Source organism: Lipotes vexillifer, unplaced genomic scaffold, assembly GCF_000442215.2.
Source record: "Lipotes vexillifer unplaced genomic scaffold, Lipotes_vexillifer_v1.1 scaffold587, whole genome shotgun sequence".
Lineage (NCBI taxonomy): Eukaryota > Metazoa > Chordata > Mammalia > Artiodactyla > Lipotidae > Lipotes > Lipotes vexillifer.
In genome coordinates, this window is record NW_006790779.1 from 481,075 (window position 1) to 490,249 (window position 9,175).

A 9,175-nucleotide genomic window follows, 5' to 3' on the forward strand; every position below is an offset into this window, starting at 1 on the left:
CCTAACTAACCCCCACAATCACCTAAGCAAATTCCTTGCAATAAACCTCTCAGTATATATCTCCTACTTGTTCTGTTTCTCTAGTTGAACGCTGATTGATAACACTCAACTCCACTCCCACCCTACACAGCCCTCAGCAACCACTAATCTACTTTCTGTCTCTATGGATTTGCCTATTCTAGACATCTCAAGTAAATGGAATCATACCATATGTGGTCTTACAATACAATATGTGACTGGTTTCTTTCACTTAGCATAAGGTTTTAAAGTGTCATCGATGTAGCATTTATCAGTACGTCATTCCTTTCCATGGCTGAATAATATTCCATTGTGTGAAAATACATTTTGTTTACCTATTCATCTGTTGATGGACATTCAGTTGTTTCCACTGTTTGGCTGTTATGAATAATGATGCTATGGACATGTGTGTACAAGTTTTCATGAGGACCATGTTTTCATTTCTCTTGGGTATATACCTAGGAATGGAATTTCTGGGTCACATGAATACTCTAGGCTCAATATTTTGAGGAACTGCCGGACTGTTTTCTTCACATTCTCATCAATGCTTGTTATTGTCTGCCTTTTCTATTGTAGCCATCCTAGTAGATGTGATGTGGTATCTCACTGTGGTCTTCACTTGTATTGCCCTAATGACTAAGGATGTTGAACATCTTTTTCACGTATTTATTGGCCATTTGTATACCTTCTTTGGAAAAATGTCTGTTCAAATCCTTTGCCCAGTTTTAACTGGGTTATTTGTCTTTCTATTGTTGAGTTGTAAAAGTTCTTCATATATCTGGACACCGACTCTTATCAGATATACGTCTTATTATACAAATATTTTCTGCACTCAATAGGTTGCCTTTTAATTTTCTTGATAGTATTGTTTATAGCACTAAAGTTTTTAAATTTTGAGATAGCCCAATTTATCTATCCTGTCGCTTGTACTTTTGGTGTTGTATCAGAGGAACCATTGCCCAACCCAAGGTCATGATTTACTCCTTTACCAAGATTTACTCCTATGTCATCTTCTGAGAGTTCTGGTTTTAGCTCTTACATTCAGGTCTATGATCCCACACAGTCTAAAAGTCTTACCTATTTGGTAGTGCTTCCCCAGGGAAATATTTATGGCACCATCAAAAAACAAACAAACTATTGTGTTTAAAACAAAATGTGCAATGTGTGCTCTTTAGCATTCTGATCTGGGCTGAGAACAATATTTGAAATGAGCTAGTGCTCTCTCTGTAGGACAAATAAATGCTTTCATAAGTACGTCACTTTTGAATGGAGTGCAGTTTATGACCTATTTACTTATGAACTAGCCCAAACAGCTTGCCTCCATAGCGTGAGGGAAGGAAGAAAGACTCTATTTTAAGAATCAGAAAAAAAAATCCAATCACTAATTTGGTCTAAATAAGGGAGCTTAGTTTTTGGTGGCTTTCAAAAACTACTTTCTTCTTGCTTGAGGAAGACGAATAAAAACTGTTTTATAATGTCTTGTGACCTGGAAATACTTAATGTAAATATAATAGTCCTTTTATATTTATGTTTTTCCTCTAAAGTAGAGGGGAAGATGGCACAACATAAATGAGACAAATAGCATCTCAACATGCTGTTTTGTGTGTCCCCAAGATTACCCACACATTTGGCAATTCGCTGAGATGACTCACAGGACAGCATACGGTTGTCCTCGTGGCTTAGGTTTATCACGGCAAAGGGTACACAACAAGACCAGCAAGAGAAAAAGACAAGGGCAGAATCTGGAGAAATGCACGCATAAGATTCAGAGGCTCTCTCCCGCCCAGCCTAGCAGGGATACATGAGTGTCTTCCCTTCTCCAGCAAAAAAACTGCAGCCACACATGTGCAATGCTTCTGCTGCAGGGAAGCCCATTAAAGAGACTCAGCACCCAAGGTTTTTACTAGGGGCTGGTCGCAGAAGCAGCCCCTGCCTAGCAACTACCAAAATTCACGATCCCCAGAAGGAAATCAGGTGTTTGCCATAAATCACATCATTTGCACAATCTATGTGACCTGACAGAGCAGAGTCTGGTGCCCTAGCCTTTATCAGCTTGGGAAATTTCTGAGAAGCTGAGTTTCCTAAGGGCCAACCCTGCAAGAAAGTCTTTCTAAAGATGGCAGTCTCAGGCCTGCTATGTTAACTCTCTTCTGCACAGAGGCCATCACATTCACTTAAGCTCTCATTTGAAATTTACTTAAGGAAACATTCAAATTTGGTGTCTAATGATATTCTGATTTTGTCATCATTTTAGTGAGATGAAGTTTATACTATCAATGAATTTTAAAAAGTATATTACAACAGTAGATATTGTATGGTGCATGTTTAAGCTAAGAGATTTTTAAAGGACAGTGGCATACCTTACTATGCAAACAGATATTAATTTTAAATTAAACATATCTATCCATTAAAGCACGACTTGCAGGATCTCAACTGGTACTACTCTTAGCCAGACATTTAAATTCCTATTCATACTGAAAGTAATAAGACGTTAAATCTTGTCTAGGACTTCCCTGGTAGCGCAGTGGTTAAGTATCCGCCTGCCAATGCAGGGGACATGGGTTCGATCCCTGGTCCGGGAAGATGCCACATGCCTTGGAGTAACTAAGACCGTTCGCCATAACTACTTAGCCCGCACTCTAGAGCCTGCGCACCACAACTACTGAGCCTGCATGCTGCAACTACTGAAGCCCACGTGCCTAGAGCCCGTGCTCTGCAACGAGAGGCCACCATGATGAGAAGCCCGTGCACTGCAATGAAGAGTAGCCGCCGCTCACCGCAACTAGAGGAAGCAGCAAATACCCAGTGCAGCCAAAAATAAAATAAATAAATTTATTAAAAAAATAATTCCTCCAACCACACTCAAATTTGGGGTCACTAACAAAATCCCAGTATTGTGTCAAATAAGCATTTAAAGGACTCACTAATGACTTCACTTTTGAGTGTGGGGAGCAGTCTTCGCATCCTGTATTTTCCTCCATCTTTGCATTTTTTTGTTCCACCTGTCCTGTACACTCCCAAAACAGGCCAGCACTGAAGTGAGTCTTCAGTGTGTACCTTCAGGGTGTACCTGAGAGGAGAGAGAGTTTACGGAGTGACTTTGCCAATGCTGAGTCTGAAGACTACGTCACAGGTGGGAGGGTGGGCAGGGAGAAGAGTCACTTCCTTCGCTTTTCTTTTGCCTTCAAGAGTCACAGCTAAAGTTGAACAACTAAGTTCTAGAGCTGATTAAGATGATAAAGGCCCTTAAATGTGAAATACAGGTGACTCAGCACTGAACAAAATGTGAAATAGTGAAACGCTTGTTTATGAAAACAAACTTTTCTCCCACTGAGAAATGTGCTTGGCTATCATTTCATAAACTTAAATAAGCCTGAACTTCGGTTATATCTGGAGTTTGACCTAATTGTACCTTTAGAACTATGTGCTGGCTAATTATTGACTTGAAATCTGAACCTCTCAGAAGGGAAACAAAACATCAGACAGGAGGTAGACAGGGTGAAAACCAAAACCTCAAGCAAGTTTCTTTCAACCAGTGGTGAACAAAACCATTATTGCAAATATTTACTTTTAATTAAAATTAAGCCTTGGATGAGGGTGTAGTCCCACAAATATACTGCTGGTCCCTCTGACAGTGGTTTTTGCATTAACTTGGGTGGGTGCAATGAATTAAATAAAAAGTGAAAACGTACACTCACGGTAAATTCCTCAGCTCCCATAAATAATCATGAATAGTGCTGGTCACAGACGAAAATGTTCCTCTAAATACCCAGCCTTTTCCAAAAGATTGTGCCAAGTGTGTTCATCAAGATAGGAGAATGAGGAAAACATAATCTCTTTTTTTTGCTGAGCTCAAGCATTCTGAATTTTACCTTTAAACTAATGAAAATCATCATTACTCATTACTTGGCCTAATTTTAACTGTCTCAGATTTGCTATTTAACCACAAGCTAGTTGCATTTTTCTATCTCTATATGTGAACACAGGCATTTTACATATATTTTGAATTTTCTCTGAGCCATTTAGATATAATGTCATTGATCCATTAGGGAAGTGCTTTGCATCACACAGGCCTCTACTGGGCTGGGATCCAGCACTGAACTTAGCACAAAAGCTGCTGACCCAGCAGCCCAGGCACCTGCTACTCCACTGCCTGGGTGGGTGGTCCCTCAGCGGGCCTCGATTCTTCTATCTACTACTATTATTGTGACTCTGTCCCAAGGCGTGACATAGGTGATAAGATTGATGAAGGCATTCTTTAGCGCCACTAGTCCCTTTCTTTCCCACTGAAACAACTGCTTTTAAATCTTGATTTTTGACAAAGCAATCTTTCTTAGGACACATTATTACAGAATAAAACATGTCACATCTGTCTCTTCAGAGAAGCTTAAATCACTCTGTATGGTAGAGAACGTTCTCTCCAAAGCCCTAAAGTTATTCAAATAGAACCATCCTGATTAAGTTAGAGATAAATTGGATTGAGAGTCAGTCTTATTATAAGAAAAAATGGTCATAAGAAACAGAATAAAGAGTGTAAATGTAAGTAGAGAGTATTGCCTCAGGACAGAGAAAAACAGTACAAATGCACTGAGGTCAGGAAATAAGCCAAAAAGGAAAGATAGAAAATAGCATTAGAAAAGTATAAACAGCTAGGGAAATGTAAAATACTATAATATGCAAAATTTATATTCCCTGCAGTTCAAAGTTCATGGAAGGCATGCAAAAAGTATTAAATACAAAAAAAGGCAGCACTGGATACAAACAGCCATGAAAGGAAAAGATCATAGTATAAAAGCAACTGAGTTGCCCTGGGTGGGAGGTGATTCCCTTGTTATCCTAAATATGAGCCAGATACTACTGGGTGCCAGCTCTGTGAGACCCACTGTCCTTGGAGGAGTTAAGAGATTTTAAGGCAAGGTTTCAACACGACTAAAGTGTTAAAAATGGAAGTAATACCTTCCAATTAGGAGACTCTGAAACACCTTTTGATTGATGATCTCCAGAGCACACTGTGGTGGGGGCCATTCCTTCATCTTCTCTAGATCAAGAGTGAGGAAACCTGTGGATTCTCTACTTTCTGACAGAGGAAGCCAAGCCAACGGGAAAAGCCTGAAACAATAATAGTATATTTATAGTGAGATATTATAATTTAGGCACAGCTTTAATGTATTTGGTTGACTGGTATAGTAACATGAAAGTATTTCAGTATAGCAGGACATAAAAGATTTCTGGGTCACTAGGGGGATTATTCTGGAGACAAATATGCTTCGGCTCATTAATCCAGTAACAATGCTGGCACCGCTCCTGTCATCTTGGCTCTGTCAAATGTATTTAACATTAACATGTGCATGTTCCATTTGTGTATTGCTATCTTACCAACTGCTATCAGTTCTGGAAGGTCAACAATTTAGGAATTAAATTGACACTATAAGAATACAAAGATGACTTATAATTTCTAAGCTTGACTGAAATTTGGAAATTCTCAATCCTCTTTCATACAGTTTCCCCACCCATCCTTCCTGGCTGGATAACAAGTCAAAAGAAACTCCTGCTGTTCCCACCAGCACCGGGAAGACGGAGTTCAATGAGCTGTGCATTTAGAGGCCACAAAGGCAAATACAAGCCCTACATACAGAGAACCAACACACACAACCACATACCACTCCTCCGCTGGCAGAGGACAGAGACTACGTCATTATGCATCTCCCGCTGGCAGTCAAGAACTGGAAGATCTGTACAAGCTGGGAGGTAATGGCACACAATAAGGGGTCACGGTCATTGTTCTTTTGTATGTCTTCTCATCAGGGTCAGGCAAACTATTACTTACAAGTTTTGCTCCTTGTGCTGGCAATAGAAGCATCGTCTCTCTGCTCCAGAGCCACTTTTCTCAACTTGATCTTTGGAGACTGCCTGACAGCTGATGCTAAGAAGCAGAGTGAATGGTTTTAACATACACACACACCATGCACACACGCATACCGCCCCCCACACATACAGGTACACTCAGAGACACACACAGGGACATGAGATACACTTAAACTGTCACTCAATAAATAATAAGAGAAAAAAAGCAGGACAACTTTTTTTTTAACTTAGAATTTTAATTATGTACATAAATAGCAACATGAGAATGAGGAGTTCTAAGGCTCATACATTATCTCTAGGTGAAAGAATTTCAGATTAGTCCACTTGGAGTATGGCATCACCCAAGATAACAAAGAGGCCTAGTATAGTTTTTCCTGAAGAAGAATGCCAACTTACTACATTCAGTACTGACTTCTCTGCCATTTTTCTGTAGAAATACTGGTTTACCATATGGAGTTTCCAATGTTTACCTATAACTAAAAGAAAACAAATAACATAAATAAACAGTTCCCCCCAAAATAAAAACAGCTCTAAGATTCTGCAGTTTGAAAATTCTTTAGGTTTAAGTGATCACATCAAATACTTATAATACCATTATATGACCATGAGGATGACAATGAGCCAGAGAAATCTGTAATTATTCCCATTTTATAAATGGGTACACTAAAAACCAGAAAGGTTTTGTGTTACATCAATACTACATGCAGATTCTCAGCTAGCTGGGTATCTGAGATAAACAGATGGATGGGTGAATAAATTAAAAATAAACGCTTAAATGGCACAGGACACACTACATCGCTCCCCTTCTGAAAACCAAACAACTACATTTCCATCCATCTGCTGGAGGAGAGCATGATTACATCATTGTTAGTCTGACGCATACCTTTCCTCACATCACCCCATCATTCTTTTCTGGAATGAAACACACATCAAATCCAAAGACACCAAAGACAAACCAACTCTTCTCCAGATTGCCTTTTTCCTAATACATAATGAACCTACTTAGCAATTAGAGTTTTATAAATATGTTAGTTTTAATATAAAACTAATAATTCTTAAACATCTAAACCACTAACTTACCTTTTCTATCTCTGTTTATTAATCTGTTTTGAACTGCTCTAAGAATTCAATAGATTTACTGCATTGTTAAAAAAAAACCTACAAACTGCCAGTAATCTATATTAATAAGGATTCAATAGATCATGGTAGTCCATACTAGGAAATTATGAAGCAGCTAAAGGAGGAATGAGATAGATCTATAAGTACCAACAGGGAAAGATGTACACAACATATTAAGTGAAAAAAAAAGCAAGTTAATTCAACATAACTAAACATAACACTGTCTACAAAGTATTCTTACCAAAAAATTGAACCTAAATCTGATTTAGCCTTCAGATCCAACTATCAGTTTATGGGAAATGCAGAGAGGAGAGGAACCAAGAGATAAACAGAATGACACTAAATGGATGCACTCAGCCACAGCCAGAGCATGGGAAGGACAAATAAGCCCAGTTTTTCAACAAATAAATGATAAGAGAAAAATGAGGGAGAAGGAACTATTACAGTTTAAAAGGGACTTAAAACATCTGAAAATAAAGACAGTTTATATCTTTGTAAAAAAATTAAAATAAATAAAATAAAAGGGACTTAAGAGACTCATCAGTCAAATGCAGTGGCAGATCTTGTTTGGATTCTGACTCAAACAAAATAACTGTAAAAAGTTATTAATGAGACAATCAGGGAAATCTGCAAACTATCTGATTATAAGATGATATTATGGAATTAGTGTTAACTTCTTTAGGTGTGATAATAAAACTGCACTATGTGCCTGCATGGAGCTTTCAGTATACTTGCAAAACAGTACAAGGAACATGATCTCATTCTATCAAAAACCCAAAAGCATGTATGGATGCGTGTGCATGTGCACGTGCATGTGTGTGTGTGTGTGTATGTTATACATAAAGAAAAAAGTCTGGAATGATGTACCAAACTATCAACAGAAATTACCTCTGGGAAAGGAATGGAGGACAAGACAAGCTTTAAAAATATTTATCTAAAAAAATTCTTTACAACAAATATGCATCACTTTTATAATTAAAAATTACGTCTCCAATAAAGAGCTAACAAAAATTAAAAATGAAATCAAGGCTGTGTATATAGTAAGCTGAACTCTGGCCCAGAATATTTTTGAAAGAATGAAGTGGATATGTACATGGTTTTCCTTTATTCTGTGGCTCGCTGCCCCTGTAAAGAAATATAACCATATTCAGTGTAAAGTCTCTGAAGGACATGTGTGACTTCCTGGCTGCTTACCCACCAGTAGCCTTTCTAACAGCATATCTGACGCACATCGGGCCCCACTTTCCAGAGATGCCAGTTCTGCGGTGGGGCCTACGCCTCTGCTTTTTAACAAGCTTCCCAGGTAATTTGTATAACAAAATTTGAGAAATGCTGATTTGGGGTTACTATATGAAAGGCTGTGATGTGAAAGAGGATCTGGATTTATTTTCTGTGACTGCTAAGGCGAGATCAGACCACTGTGTAGAAGTTACAAGGAGACGTATTTTTGCTTAGTATAAGAAACAGCTCCCTAAAACTTAGGACTGCCCAAAGATGGCTGTCCTGTGGGGTGCTTTTCCTATCAGTGAAGGTGAAAAGTGGGAACACACAGGGCTACAAAGAATTTACGCTTGAGGCTGGGGGTTGGGCCAGATGATCCTTTTCAAATTCTAAGATTATATGACTCTCTAGGTCTCTGAAAACACAGAGACAACTTGAGAAAGAAAACCTCAAACCCAGAGCTTTCATGAGTTTTAAATAGTAGCCATGACTTATGATAAATGTGACACTGATTTTTTTAAACAAATTTCTATTATAAAGAAAATGCATATTCATTGCAAAAAATTTAAAAATACATAAAGTTATATAGAAGAAAAAATATAAAAATCATCCATAATCCTACTATCTGAAGATGCATACTTAAATTTTTGTTGTATTTCCTGGTCATTATCCTCTCTAAAAATGTATCACACTAGCCTTTTTTTTTTTTAATTTAATAATTGTGCATATGTTCCCATGCAATTAAATATTATTGAAACATAATAACATTCCTCTTTATGGACATACCATAATCAAACCATTTTCCTGTAGCTGAATATTTAGATTGTTTCCAAATTCAATATAATCTAATTACCATGAAATCATAAGTGCTATTATATAATTTTTAATATATACACAAAATAATATTAACATAACTAGTGTTTTCTTTTTTTTTTTTTTTTTTTTTTTTTTT

General features: G+C 37.7%; 1 protein-coding gene across 1 annotated transcript in view; it reads right to left on the reverse strand.

Moving 5' to 3' along the window:
- Positions 1-6,098: 6,098 nt before the first annotated feature.
- The window catches only part of APOO (apolipoprotein O), a 59,297-nt gene continuing 56,220 nt past the window's right edge, over positions 6,099-9,175 (reverse strand). Inside the window, exon 9 of the mRNA XM_007463963.1 lies at positions 6,099-6,359. The gene's annotated coding sequence lies outside the window, so the exon portion shown is untranslated. The remainder of the gene's footprint in view (positions 6,360-9,175) is intronic.